Consider the following 15,713-nt stretch of genomic DNA (forward strand, 5'->3'; position numbering starts at 1 on the left):
CCATCAATATTAAATGGCCAATTTGTAAGCACCTAAATGATCAGGGGGTGGGGGAGAGGGATAGCTCAGTGGTTTGAGCATTGGCCTGCTAAACCCAGGGTTGTAAGTTCAATCCTTTAGGGAGCCACTTAGAAATCTGGGGCAAAATCAGTATTTGGTCCTGCTAGTGAAGGCAGGGGGCTGGACTCAATGACCTTTCAAGGTCCCTTCCAGTTCTAGGAGATGGGATATCTCCATTAATTTAATTTTAAATTTTTTTTTAATCATAGGGTTCTAAGGAATAGCCAGCATGGAATTTTCAAGAACAAACCATGCCAACCAACCTAATTTCCTTCTTTGACAGGGTTACAAGCCTAGCAGATAGGAAGGAAGCAGTAGATGTGATATATGGTTATTTTAGTAAGGCTTCTGAGACAGTCCCATGTGACATTCTCATAAGCAAACTAGGGAAATGTGGTGTAGATGAAATAATATAACATGGGTGCACAGCTGATTGAAAGACTGAACTCAGAGAGTAGTTCTTAAGGGTTCACTGTGAAACCAGAGCATAGCTAGTGGGATCCCACAGGGGTCACTCCTGGGTCCAGTATTAGTCAATATTTTCATTACTGACTTGGATAATGGAGTGGAAAGCATGCTTATAAAATCTGAGAATGACACCAAGCTGAGAGGGACAGAAGCACTTTGGAGGACAGGATTAGAATTCAAAATGACCCTGACAAATTAAAGAATTAGTCTGACCAGTCAGACCAATCAGCTTAATTTTGTTACCGGGAAAGATAATGGAGCAAATAATCAAAAAATCAATTTCTAAGCACCTAGAAGATAGGTGATAAATAACAGTCAACATGGATTAGTCAAAGAACAAATCATGTTAAACCAACTTAATATCCTTCTTTGACAGGATAACAAGCCTTGTAATATAACTCGACTTTAGCCTAAGGCTTTTGATACCATCTCACATGACCTGCTCATAAACAAACTAGGGAACTATCGCTTAGATGAACCTACTATAAGGTGGGTGCATAACTGGTTGGAAAATCATACTCAAAGAGCCAATATCAATGCTTCACAGTCAAGCTGGAAGGGGATATTAAGTGGGGTCCCACAGGAATCTATCCAGGGTCCAGGTCTACTCAATATCTTCATAAATGATTTGTATAATGGCATGGAGAATACACTTATAAATCTGCAGATGATACCAAGCTGGGAGGGGTTGCAAGCACTTTAGAAGACAGGATTAGAATTCAAAATGATCTTGACAAACTGGTAAAATGGTCTGAAATAAATGCAATGAAATTCAGTAAGGACAAATGCAAAGTACTACACTTAGGAAGGAATAATCAGTTGCACAAATACATAGTGGGAAATAACCGCCTAGGCAGGAGTACTGCAGAAATGGATCTGGCTGTTAGCATGAATCACAAACTAGACATGATTCACCCAGCCCTTCCTGTTTTAATTTCAAACTTACTTCTCCGGGGAAGCTCAGCTCAGACGCAGCATCTAGTTTGTCAATGAAATTCCTGGGCTTTATCCCCATTTATGCTATGACCCCTTCACACTGCTCTGGCAGTATATTGGGGACTTTAAGTGGGAGTAAATTACACCTGCACCCACTTCAAAGCATTGTAACACCACCAAAATGGTGTAAAGGGGGTTTAGTGTAAAGGAAAATTAAACCTCTTTTGTTTTTTTTGTCCTGTTTTGTATGTCATTTGGTCATTAAGACAAAGAGATCGAGGTGGCCAAGATCAGTGTCAGAATGCAATGTATACTTAAAGACACATTTCAGAGTGGTAGCCGTGTTAGTCTGTATCAGCAAAAACAACGAGGAGTCCTTGTGGCACCTTAGAGACTAAATTTATTTGGGCATAAGCTTTTGTGGTCTAAAACCCACTTCATCAGATGCATGGAGTGGAAAATACATTAGGCAAGTATATATACACAGTACATGAAAAGATGGGAGTTGCCTTACCAAGTGGGGGGTCAGTGCTAACGAGACAATTCAATTAAAGTGATATGCCAACATTTTTATGGCTGACTTAGAACAACGCTTCCTCAGCTCTCGTCCCCTAACGCCCCTACTCTACTTGCACTACATTGATGACATCTTCATCATCTGGACCCATGGAAAAGAAGCCCTTGAGGAATTCCACCAGGATTTCAACAATTTCCACCACACCATCAACCTCAGCCTGGACCAGTCCACACAAGAGATCCACTTCCTGGACACTACAGTGCAAATAAGCAATGGTCACATAAACACTACCCAATACCGGAAACCTACTGACCGCTATACTTACCTACATGCCTCCAGCTTTCATCCAGACCACATTACACGATCCGTTGTCTACAGCCAAGCTCTAAGATACAACTGCATTTGCGCCAATCCCTCAGACAGAGACAAACACCTACAGAAACTCTATCAAGCATTCTTAAAACTACAACACCTACCTGCTGAAGTGAAGAAACAGATTGACAGAGCCAGAAGGGTACCCAGAAGTCACCTACTACAGGACAGGCCCAACAAAGAAAGTAACAGAACGTCACTAGCCGTCACCTTCAGCCCCCAACTAAAACCTCTCCAGCGCATCAACAAGGATCTGCAACGTATCCTGAAGGATGATCCCTCACTCTCACAGACCTTGGGAGACAGTCCAGTCCTCGCTTACAGACAGCCCCCCGAACCTGAAGCAAATACTCACCAGCAACTACACACCACACAACAAAAAACACGAACCCAGGAACATATCACTGCAACAAACCCTGTTGCCAACTTTGTCCGCATATCTATTCAAGGGACACCATCATAGGACCTAACCACATCAGCCACACCATCAGGGGCTCGTTCACCTGTACATCTACCAATGTGATATATGCCATCATGTGCCAGCAATGCCCCTCTGCCATGTACATTGGCTAAACCGCAGAGTCTCTACACAAAAGAATAAATGGACACAAATCAGATGTCAAGAATTATAACATTCAAAAACCAGTAGGAGAGCACGTCAATCTCCCTGGACACTCAATAACAGACTTAAAAGTGGCAATTCTTCAACAAAAAAACTTCAAAAACAGATTCCAATGAAAAACTGCAGAACTGGAATTAATTTGCAAACTGGACACTATCAAATTAGGCCTGAATAAAGACTGGGAGTGGATGGGTCACTACAAAAACCAATTTCCCCCTACTGTTACTCACACCTTCTTGTCAACTGTTTGAAAAGGGCCACCCTGATTACATTGTCCTCGTTACCACTATAAAAGTGATTTTTCCTCCCTTGGTATCCTAACTGTTGAGAATAGCCCACTTCCACTTTAATTGAATTGTCTTGTTAGCACTGACCCCCCCACTTGGTCAGGCAGCTCCCATCTTTTCATGTACTGTGTATATATACCTGCCTACTGTATTTTCCACTCCATGCATCTGATGAAGTGGGTTTTAGCCCATGAAAGCTTATGCCCAAATAAATTTTTTAGTCTCTAAGGTGCCACAAGTACTCCTCGTTGTTTTTTTTAAAGACCCATGTATACTTAAAGACACAGCAGCTCATTTTTACAAAAGCAAGAAATATGTTTCAAATGCGAGGAGTACAGTTTGTTACACGTATTTAATTGCTGATAGGAAGATGGAACAAGCAAGCTGGATTTCTAGTAACACCATGAAAGCACCAAAGAAATATTCACATTTCCACAGGTAAGTGAGGCACTCGGAGCCCTTTATCCGATAGATTCCTCATGGGAAGTTAGGGTGCACTGAAACACTTCTTCAAAAGCATCCAGAAAAGGCTCAGTGATTTCATCAACTGTGACATGTCTCTGGAGTTCTTCGCTCAGGGAGGTGACACCCGTCCCTTTGAGTCCACAAGGAACAATGTGATCAAACCACATAAGATCTGTGCAGCAGTTCAGCGCCAGCCCATGAGAGGTTATATGCCTTCCACAATGGACACCTGAAAAGCAAAACATACATGTCACCTCGTTCAGTGCTATGTACCACACACCACCCCTCCCCCAAAGTCATCTTAAATGTCAGATCCCAAGGCCAGAAGGGACCATCGTGATCATCTAGCCTGACCTGTATAACACAAGCTACAGAACTTCCCCCAAATAACCCCTAGATCAGATCTTTCAGAAAAACATCCAATCCTGATTGAAAAATTACCAGTGATGGACAATCCGCTACAGCCCTTGGCAAGTTGTTCCAATGGTTAAATATCCCCTTCACACTAAGACTCCTATCCACCTTACCACATAAGTTGCCCAGCTGATGAGGCACCAATGCTGTAGTGCTTATCAGCAGCGAGGGCGCTGAGACCATAGCCTATCACGTTCACCAATACGGTCTCAATGTTTCCTTGTACTCCCCCACCATCTGTTATCTCATCTTACACTTCAACTGTAAGTTCTTTGGGGGCAGAGACCTGCCTGTCTGCACTGTATTTGTGACTGGGGTTCCCAGGCTCTATTATAATACAAATCTAGCCCAGGGCACTGGGTTCATTGTTATTGCAGAGACATGCAGGCATGGTGTGCAGTCCCTCATGAGGAAGTGAAATTCTTGTAAATATCTGCTTGTTAACCGGGCAAATCCTGCCTATTAGCAGGATTGGCTCTGGTAGCGAATGAGGACAAAGGACAGCATGATATGCATGTTCACAGTCATACATAGTAGATCCCTGATTTTCCCACTTTGCACTGCACAACAGGAGAGCTGGGATTCTACACTACTGTACTGTGACCATTGTTTTTAGAGAATCATAGAGCTTTTCAGTAGCAGAAAATTTCCAGGAATTATTAAGGCCCACGTCCTGAAAGATTTACACATGTACACAATTTTAGTCAGAGGAGTAATCCAATGAGATTACACACATGAGTAATGGTACACACGTGCAGAAATCTTTCCAGGACTGAGGGATAAAAATGTAGTTCCTAGTGATTTACAAGTAAGCCCTAAGATTATTAGAATTGAGATTAGCGTGCAGGGGGGATCTCTATTATTTCAGTATGTGGACTGCCTTTAGCCACACTCCATGTATAATCAGGTCACACTCTACCTGCTATTTTCCATGGATCTTTCACACAGCAGCACATGAAAGGAGAAGCAGTTTAATAAAGGCTACGCTACGGCCTTGTCTCTGCTAGAAAAGGATCTGCCAGTGTAACTATACCAGCAAACCATCTTAGTGGAGGTGCCGTTTATACCAGGAAGAGTGCATTTGCTGGTATAACTTATATCAGTTCCCTAAATGAAATAAACGATATCAGCAAAAGCATGGTTTTGCTTGTATAACTGCATCTACACTTGTGCTTTTGCCAACACCATCAGGTCAGTTATGGGGTGTGATTTTTTCCACGCTTGATAACATAGCTACACTGGCAACAATTTTAAGGGTAGACCAGGTCTACGCTAGGAGCTATACTGTCAAAAACCTCTAGTGTGGACATATTTATATTGGTATAGAAGTGCTTATTGGATTTCCCTGACCGGGATGAACGATACCAGTATAAACACCGTTATAACTGTGTCTATACTACCGTTTTACTGGCATATCTACGTTAGTAAAAATCACACCCCAACCAACACAACAATGCCAGTAAGACTCATTAGAGCAGACCAGGCGAAGCAGAAAAGCATGGCCTTGATCCTGCACTGAAAACCCCATGGGTGGATCCCTACATCCGTGCTGAGCCCCACTGGAGTCTGTGCGGTTCATTGCAGCATCAGGGCTTGTGATCATAAAACCACGAACACTGGTGGTGCACTTGGGCAGGTGCAAAACCTGAAACTACTCTTAACTCACTCAAGGCCGCTCAGCCCCATCTCCTGCCAACTTCCCAGGAGCTCCCCAAGTCTCCACTTGTCTAGGGTTACCATATTTTGAGCCTCCAAAAGGAGGACACTCCACCAGGCCCCGGCCCCGCCCCAGCCCCGCCCACGCCCCAACTCCGCCCCTTCCCCAAAAGTCCCCGCCCCAACTCCGCCCCTTCCCCAAAAGTCCCCGCCCAACTCCGCCCCCTCCCCTGCTTCCCGCGAACATTTGATTTGCGGGAAGCCTGAAGCAGGTAAGGGGGGGTGTGGGGGGAGGAGGCACAGCCCAGGCTTGCCCCTCCGGCGTTTCCAGCCTGGGTCGGCTCGGGCCCTGGGGTGCCGGCCCCGGGCCCGGCCCCCGGCCGAGCACCCCTGGCCCGCCCAGCACTGCCGGTCCCCGGCCCGGCCCCTGGACCCCCGGCCGAGCACCCCGGCCCCGCCGGCCCCCGGGCCCCCGGCCGAACACCCCTGGCCCGCTCAGCACCCCCCAGCCCCACTGGCCCGCTCAGCACCCCCCGGCCCCCGGACCCCTGGCCGAGCATCCCCCGGCCCGCTCAGCACCCCCCAGCCCCGCCGGCCCCTGGGCCCCCGGCCAAACACCCCTGGCCCGCTCAGCACCCCCCAGCCTGGACCCCAGACCCCTGGCCGAGCACCCCCCTGGCTCCGCCGGCACTCGGCCCCGCCGGCCCCCGGCCCCCCTGGTCCCCGGCCCCCGGCGCTCGGTGCCCCCGGTCCCCAGCACCGCCGGCGCTCGGCCCCGCTGGCTCCCGGCGCCCCCAGTCCCCGGCACCGCCGGCGCTCGGCCCCGCCGGCGCTCAGCCCCGCCAGCCCCCGGTGCCCCCGGTCCCCGGCACTCGGCCCCGCCGGCCCCCGGCACCCGGCCCCGCCGGCCCCCGGCGCTCGGCGACCCCGGTCCCTGGCACCGCCGGCGCTCGGCCCCGCCGGCCCCCGGCCCCCCTGGTCCTCTGTGCCCCCAGTCCCCGGCACCCCCGGCGCTCGGCCCCGCCGGCCCCCGGCGCTCGGCGACCCCGGTCCCCAGCACCGCCGGCGCCCCTGTTCCCCGGACCCGCCGGCGCTCGGTGCCCCCGGTCCCCGGCACCCCCCGGCGCTCAGCCCCGCCGGCCCCCCTGGTCCCTGGCACCGCCGGTGCTCGGCCCCGCCGGCCCCCGGCGCTCGGCGCCCCCGGCCCCACCGGCCCCCGGCCCAGCACCGCCGCCCGCATGTCCCGATTTTCCCGGACATGTCCGGCTTTTTGGGATTCCCCCCCGGATGGGGATTTGGAGCCCAAAAAGCCGGACATGTCTGGGAAAATCCGGACGTATGGTAACCCTACCTTTCTCCTCTTCTCTTGCTTCTTTTTCCCCTTTCCCCAGCTTCCCTCCCTCTACCAAGGAGGGGTGTGTGTGGAGTGTGGATGGGATGGAGGGTGCTCTCATTGCGGGAGGTCCTCACAAAGAGGTAGGGCTGGATCTGAGAGTGATCCCCTCTGATGGTGACCTGGGCCGTCCTTTGGGACATCTGGTGAGACCTCTCAGCCTCCCGCGCCTCAGAGTCTCAGTGCCGATTGGCCGAGCAGGGGGCTATCGCCAACGAGGAGACTCAGGTCCTTTTGGCCTCTTTTCAAATCAGGCAAATAAGTCAGAACCAATCCAATATATGGGATTAATCTTGCTGCTTCTCTCCATTAATTGTCTCTTAGCAGGTCATGATTTCCTCTAATGGTCGAGGTCTTCCAAAATACTTGCTGAATAATTACTATGAACCACTGTTGGTCTGTAGGTCACTTGAGAGTACTTTATTCTGATCAGTCACTGTATGAAATTCAAGATGTGACAGATAGGTTGAAAGTCAGGAGCAGTGTTTCCTCAAATTTTTTATGTCCGTGTGCGGAATGAATTTTGTGGTGTGCACCAATATGGGAATTTTGTTATTTGACACATCACTTGTATATTGCTGCACATAACAAAATTCATTCTGCACATGGATGGGGTGTGGCAGGGGTGAGGCTGAAGGGTTCGGAGTGTGGGAGGGGGCTGAAGTGGGATAGAGGGTTGGGGTGTGGGCTCTGGGATGGGCCTGGGAATGAGGGGCTCAGGGCTAGGGCAGAGGGTTGGGGTGCAGGGGGGTGAGGGCTCTGGCTGGGGGTGTGGCCTCTGAGATGGGGCTGGGAATGAGGAGCTCAGGGCTAGGGCAGAGGGTTGGGGTGCAGGGGGCTGAGGGCTCCGGCTGGGGGTGTGGGCTCTGGGGTGGGGCTGGGAATGAGGGCCTCAGGGCTGGGGCAGAGGGTTGGGGTGCAGGGGGTGAGGGCTCCGGCTGGTGGTGTGGGCTCTGGGATGGGGCAGGGAATGAGGGGCTCAGGGCTGGAGCTGAGGGTTGGGGTGCAGGGGGTGAGGGCTCCAGCTGGGGGTGCAGGCTCTGGGCTGGGTCTTGGAATGAGGGGTTTGGGGAGCAGGTTGTCCCAGGGAGAGAGGACTCCCCCCAGCTCTCTCTCACCATAGCAGCAGGGCCAGGTGAGAGAGCAGCTGTCTCCTGGCCGCAGCAGCTCTGGTGGGGCTGGGCTGGGACTGGGGGATGGGACAGGATTTATTTTTCCTAAGTCAAAAGGGGGAAGGGAAGGAGTTATGCTTCAGTTTTTACCTTATAAACTTAGTTCCTATCTAATATACAAGACACTATGGGAATAAGACACCGTGTCATGTGGTGACATCGCAAGAGCAGAGAGTGTGAGAACTACAGCCACCGAGAGGGCAGGGGATTTATAGTCAGATTGCTTCAAATGCTGGATTCGTCGGCTGACATTTAACAGCAAGGCTTAGCTAACAGAATGGAGAAAGGAATTCTCTGCTAAAGATTCAACCTGCCCCTTTGGCCAACTCCACCCCTTCCTTCCCTGAACAGAGTGTGCTCAGAACAACAACCCCCCCCCCACACACACACACACAAGCCCACAGCTGGGCACCCAGCACAAAGCAAGGGAGGGGGTTGCTTGGCTTGTTTTATTTTTACTTTGCAAAAGTTTTTTTTCAAAAGCATTTTCTGCCCCTGTTACCCATGGTAAGGAAGCAGATGGTTGTGGGGAAGGGAACCTGAGAGTGGTGGAGCCAGGGCAGGGGGCGGAAGTTGCGGGAGGCTGAAGAGGGCAATGGGGGGCTGAATGTGACCAGGTGCGGTGGGGGAAAGGGAACAGTTGGCGGAGGCTGAACGGGGTGATGGGGGGCAGTTGGAGGAGGCTGAAGGGGGAGATGGGGGAAGGGGACATTTGGGGGGAGGCTGAAGGGGGCAATGGGTTGAAGAAGGCCAGGGGCAGAGAGGCGGTTGCGGGGGCTGCTCATCCCCACGGGAGGGGAGGAGGAAGAGGAGCTGCCCTTGTATCAGAAGCTGTTTCCTATTAGAACTTGCAACTTCACTGTTCCTGAGCAGAGTCCTGTGATCAAAGGGGAACTAGATGGGTTCATGGAGGACAGGTCCATCAATGGCTTAGCCGGGATGGGCAGAGATGTGTCCCTAGCCTCTGTCTGTCAGAAGCTGGGAATTGGGCGACAGGGGCTGGGTCACTGGATGATTCCTATCTCTTCATTCCCTCTGGGGCACCTGGCACTGGCCACTGTTGGCAGACAGGACACTGGGCTAGTAGACCTTTGGTCTGACCCAGTCTGGCCGTTCTTATCTTCTAATGTTCTTATCACATGCTCAGTAACGTCTGCAAGTTGCTGCCCTCACGCGCCATCAGAATCTGCTCCCTGCAATCAAAGGCAGGGAAAATCCCCCTGAAGGGGGGAAATCGGAGGGGAGGGATGGGCAGAGGGAACAAAACTGGGATAAGATTAGGGGTTCAGATGGGGGGGGGGGCGGCCTGCCCTGTCCGGTAGGTGCAGAAGGGAAAACCCCCAGATAGAGGGAGGCAGAGGGGATAAAAGTTACCACTGGTGGGGGGAGCTGTCAGCAGCAGTTCCAAACTAGGGTGTGGTGGAGGGTAGAAGGACTTGTGTTCCTCACTGGATGGTTCATCTCAGCACCTCCTCCCCAGGGCTGTGGTGTTAAAGGCCCCGGGTGGCCCAGTGCCCAGGTACCGCAGCTCTGCTCTAGCTGAAATGGTGACTGAGCTGCCGAAGGAGACTTGATTCAGGGAAATAGTTTACACTCTCCCCCCACCCCCCCCTGGGCCAGAGACTGCAGGTGATACGAGAGATCTGGGGTAAGTGCTGGGCCCTGGCTGGAAAGTGACTCTGCAGAAATGGCTCCTGCTCGCCCCATCCCTGCCCCGGAGTTTCTGCGCGGTTCAGAGCTGCTGCCCAGCGCCCCCAGGCTCACCCCGTTAGCAGTGGCTGTAGCTATTGGTGAGGAAATGCCCACGGGAATGCAGGACAGTGACCGGCTCTTCATGCAGGAGGGAGAGGGGAGAGACTGGACGGGGCAGCTGGAGCAATCAGTGGGAAGGGCGGTTCCGGGCACCCAGCCTTGCCCAGCTCCATTCCCTGCAGCCCCCCAGGGCAGTGACTTTCCTGGGAGAGGTGAGGGGCAGAGAGAGGAAAAGCCAGTTCCTGCCTCTGCCTGGTCCCTGCGCTGCTAAGGGAATGGGCTGTTCTGGGGACAGTGTCGGGGGATCCCCCAAAGCAGCTCCTTTGATTCTGCTCTTTTCTGGCATTTGGCTCAGAGACTCTTTTCCTAGGAGAGTGTATTAGCGTCTGGTGGATTTAGTCCCAGGGGAGAGGTTGGGTCTGTGCTGTAATAACGTCACTGAGGCTTTTCCCAGCATGGCAGAGTCTAGAGTGTCTGTCTACAGGGACAGAGCCTGGGGGAATCGGGGTGTGAAATGGACTAACATTCAGAAACCTCACAAACTTCCCTTCTCGCCCTGACAGGCTGCAGAATAACGACCCCGTTTTGCTCCGGACCGTCCCATCTTCCTAGGGGCCGGGGAAGGGAAATAGCTGTGGTGGATCCAGCTCAGGAAGGGGATTTTGGGGGAGCTGCTGGGGAGGGTTGTTGTAGACGGGGAAGGTCATGAAATCATAGAGTTCACAGTTCTAAGGAAGGGTAGAAGGGAGTACAGCAAAATAGAGACAATGGATTTCAGGAAGGCGGATTTTGGTAAGCTCAGAGAGCTGATAGGTAAGGTCCCATGGGAATCAAAACTGAGGGGAAAAACAACTGAGGAGAGTTGGCAGTTTTTCAAAGGGACACTATTAAGGGCCCAAAAGCAAGCTATTCCGCCGAGTAGGAAAGATAGGAAATGTTGCAAAAGACCTCCTTGGCTTAACCACGAGATCTTGCGTGATCTAAAAAATAAAAGGAATCATATAAAAAATGGAAACTAGGACAGATTACAAAGGATAAATATAGGCAAACAACACAGGAATGCAGGGGCAAGATTAGAAAGGCAAAGGCACAAAATGAGCTCAAACTGTCTACGGGAATAAAGGGAAACAAGAAGACTTTTTATCAATACTGTTGGAGAAAAACACAGTTCTCACTCTTTGGTTGGGTACAGCAAAGTCAGATACTTTATTTTCTCTCTATCAATTGCATAGAGGGAGAGAGTGCACTAGGACACAGGGTCTCCCTCTCCTAGGCAGGTCTCTCTCAGGTAAACAATTACAGCAAGCATTTATACCTTTTGTTACAGACAATAATGAGCAACAGCTGCATTTTGTTTATACATAGGTCATCCTGATATCTTATTTTCCTCACTTGTTTAGACTCTAGTCTACATACAATATTATCTACACATTATCTACACAAGGTCGCAACAACTTCTCACACAGTTCTTTCCCACTCGCCTCACACAATCCTCGCTTCTACAAATTTCCCGTTATTAGGGTTACAGTTAGCCTAACTCTTGCTAACAAACTGTCAGGCATTGCAATCCCCTTCCTGTCCGTTCTTTCTCTGCTTCCACAATACATTAGAAGCAAGAGGAAGACCACGGACAGGGTAGGCCCACTGCTCAGTGAGGAGGGAGAAACAGTAACAGGAAAGTTGGAAATGGCAGAGATGCTTAATGACTTCTTTGTTTTGGTCTTCACCGAGAAGTCTGAAGGAATGACTAACATAGTGAATGCTAATGGGAAGGGGGTAGGTTTAGAAGATAAAATAAAAAAAGAACAAGTTAAAAATCACTTAGAAAAGTTAGATGCCTGCAAGTCACCAGGGCCTGATGAAATGCATCCTAGAATACTCAAGGAGCTAATAGAGGAGGTATCTGAGCCTCTAGCTATTATCTTTGGAAAATCATGGGAGACAGGAGAGATTCCAGAGGACTGGAAAAGGGCAAATATAGTGCCCATCTATAAAAAGGGAAATAAAAACAGCCCAGGAAACTACAGACCAGTTGTTTAACTTCTGTGTCAGGGAAGAGCAAGTAATCAAGGAAATCATCTGCAAACACTTGGAAGGTGGTAATGTGATAGGGAATAGCCAGCATAGATTTGTAAATAACAAATCATGTCAAACCAATCTAATAGCTTTCTTTGATAGGATAACGAGTCTTGTGGATAAGGGAGAAGTGGTGGATGTGGTATACCTAGACTTCAGTAAGGCATTTGATAGGGTCTCGCATGATATTCTTATTGATAAACTAGGCAAATACAACTTAGATGGGGCTACTATAAGGCAGGTGCATAACTGGCTGGATAACCGTACTCAGAGAGTAGTTATTAATGGTTCCAAATCCTGCTGGAAAGCTATAACAAGTGGGGTTCCGCAGGGGTCTGTTTTGGGACCGGGTCTGTTCAATATCTTAATCGACGACTTAGATATTGGCATAGAAAGTACGCTTATTAAATTTGCAGATGATACTAAACTGGGAGGCATTGCAACTGCTTAGGAGGATAGGGTCATAATTCAAAATGATCTGCACAAATTGGAGAAATGGTCTGAGGTACACAGGATGAAGTTTAAGACAAATGCAAAGTGCTCCACTTAGGAAGGAACAATCAGTTTCACACATACAGAATGGGAAGAGACTGTCTAGGAAGGAGTACGGCAGAAAGGGATCTATGCGTTATAGTGGACCACAAGCTAAATATGAGTCAACAGTGTGATGCTGTTGCAAAAAAAGCAAACATGATTCTGGGATGCATTAACAGGTGTGTTATGAGCAAGACATGAGAAGTCATTCTTCCGCTCTACTCTGCGCTGGTTAGGCCTCAACTGGAGTATTGTGTCCAGTTCTGGGCACCACATTTCAAGGAAGATGTGGAGAAATTGGAGAGGGTCCAGAGAAGAGCAACAAGAATGATTAAAGGTCTTGAGAACATGACCTATGAAGGAAGGCTGAAAGAATTGGATTTGTTTAGTTTGGAAAAGAGAAGACTGAGAGGGGACATGATAGCAGTTTTCAGGTATCTAAAAGGGTGTCATAAGGAGGAGGGAGAAAACTTGTTCAGTAAATACTGGAATAAACTGCCTAGGGAGGTTGTGGAATCTCCATCTCTGGAGATATTTAAGAGTAGGTTAGATAAATATCTATCTGGGATGGTCTAGACAGTATTTGGTCCTGCCATGAGGGCAGGGGACTGGACTCAATGACCTCTCGAGGTCCCTTCCAGTCCTAGAATCTATGAATCTATGAAAGAGGCACCAGCCTGTCAAGTGTGATCTAAGGAGCAGGAAAAGAATCTGGGAATTACCTTTTGTAAAATCTCATCTTCTTTCGAAAACCTGTGGAAATAGCTGATTCAAGAAGTTGTTGACAGATGGAGAGTACACGTCTATCAGCTCCTGGGTTCACCTGCCGTTGTCAACCAAGCAAGTTGGCAGACTGAAGGCAGGACAAGAATGCTGAACCAGAACGGTCTTTGCTCTTGTCACACGACATCACAATAAACTTATGCATACACACACACACACACACAGACATACAGACAGAGGCTGGTACCATTAGCAACACTGAGAGACTCGGCCAAAATCTCTAGGAATTTTGATTTCTGGGAGGGGATGCACAAAGGACTGATACTTTGCATGTACAGAATATATCACATTGTACCTGGGGAGTCACAAAGTAGTTTACAAACTTGAATTCAAGGAGCTTGACAGCTGCCCGGAGCAGGACCAGGTGATGGTGGGGCTGCGAGCTGCAGCGGGATGCGCTGGACTGGGTTTCACTCTGGCGGAGCAGGTGAGAGGGTCTGGGGGCCAGTGCACTGGGGGAGGGGCTGTCACCCCAGTGACTGAAGCCCGGAGCACTGACCCCCTCACCCCTCTTGTGGCTGAAGTCCAGAGCCCCAACCTCCCTCCCTGCTCTCCAGTGGATGAGTCGCAGAGCCCAGACCCCCCATTCCCTTCCACCTCCCCAGCGGCTGAAGCTTGGAGTCCTGACCCCCTCCCATGGCAGCCAAAGACCAGGTCTCTTCCCTTCATCTCTCTTGGTGGCTTGAACCTGGACCACAAGCCCGGAGTCCTCCCTTCCCCCCTCCGCCCTGGGTGCTATAGCCCGGATCCTGGAGTCTCTACCCAGTTGTGGGAGACCAGAGCCCCAAACCCAGAGTTCCCCCTCCATCGATCAAGCCTGGAGCCCTGAGCCCATCTCCACCCCCGGGAGTTGTTTCAGAAGATGGTACACATCTATGTAGGGCCCTCTGATATCTCTTTTATTATTGGGGATTTTCCAATTTAGTATTTTCTGAGTTTTGTCCTTTCCATTTCTTAAAAATTAATTCCGTCTTTCTGGTTTTTGTGTTAATCACAATTGTTTGATACACTGACCACAGTTAAGTAGCTTTACTATAAATGCACACAAATGTTCAGAAGTGGCTTGCAAGGAGAGAAACTGATTTTACTAAAAGAATCCTACAATTTAAATAAAACTTCCTGCAGATGCACAGTGTACGGCAAAAGTGACACTTTTAACTGACCTTTTAAAGTAGCCGTCAGTAACACGACCAGCTGACATTGCTGAACAGTGACACTACAGTCCACAGCAGTGTGTGTGTGCATGGGGGAGGGAGGTTGTGGGGGGAGTGGAGTGTGTGTGTGTGTGTGTGTTGGTGGAGAGTATGTATGGGTGTGTTGGGGAGTGGGGGAGGAGTGTGAGGGTGGAAGTTTATGGGGCGCAGTGGAGGTGAGTGTGTGGGGGTGGGAGTGGAAGTTTGTGGGGGCAGTGGAGGTGAGTGTGTGGGTGAGGGCGGGGGTGAAAGTTTGTGGGGGCAGTGGAGAGGAGTGTGTGGGTGTCGGTGGTGGTGGGTGGAAGTTTGTGGGTGCAATGGACGTGAATGTGTGGGTGGGGGTGGGGATGGAAGTTTGTGGGGGGCAGTGGAGGTGAGTGTGAGTTGGGGGTGTGTGTGGGTGGAAGGTTGTGGTGGGCAGTGGAGGTCAGTGTGTGGGTGAAAGTTTGTGGAGGTGAATGTGTGGGTGGGGGTGGAAGTTTGTGGGGGCAGTGGAGGTGAGTGTGTGGGTGGGTGGAAGTTTGTGGAGGTGAGTGTGTGGGTGGGGGTGGGTGGAAGTTTGTGGGGGCAGTGGAGGGTAGTGTGTGGGTGGGGGTGGGTGGAAGTTTGTGGGTGCAGTGGAGGTGAATGTGTGGGTGGGAGTGGGGACGGAAGTTTGTGGGGGTCAGTGGAGGTGAGTGTGTGGGTGGGAGTGGGTGGAAGTTTGTGGAGGTGAGTGGGTGGGTGGAAGTTTGTGGGCCACCTTCCCCGCTCCGCTCTGCCCCTCCCAGCCCCGCCCCGCTCCGCTCTGCCCCGCCCCCGCCCCGCTCTGACCTGGCCCCGCCCCCAGCCCGTCCCTTCTCCGGCTCATCTCCCCCTGCTCTGTCCCCGCCCCCAGTCCCGCCCCTGCTCCCCCCACGCCCTCAGCCCCGCCACTGGATCGCCCGCAGCCCCCTCCGCTCTGCCCCGGCCCCGCCCCCAGCCCCGCCCCTGCTCCGGCCCCGCCTTGCCCGGGGGCCTGGCCTCAGCCCTGA

General features: G+C 50.8%; 1 long non-coding RNA gene across 1 annotated transcript; it reads right to left on the minus strand.

The window, feature by feature from the left end:
• Positions 1-3,595: 3,595 nt before the first annotated feature.
• Positions 3,596-15,307, minus strand: LOC135976936 (uncharacterized). The gene is made up of 2 exons (XR_010594199.1): positions 14,671-15,307; positions 3,596-3,956 (listed from the first exon to the last, which is right to left on the minus strand). It is a non-coding gene; the product is annotated as an uncharacterized LOC135976936 (long non-coding RNA).
• Positions 15,308-15,713: the final 406 nt, after the last annotated feature.

This window comes from Chrysemys picta, chromosome 1 (assembly GCF_011386835.1).
Source record: "Chrysemys picta bellii isolate R12L10 chromosome 1, ASM1138683v2, whole genome shotgun sequence".
Classification (NCBI taxonomy): Eukaryota; Metazoa; Chordata; order Testudines; family Emydidae; genus Chrysemys; species Chrysemys picta.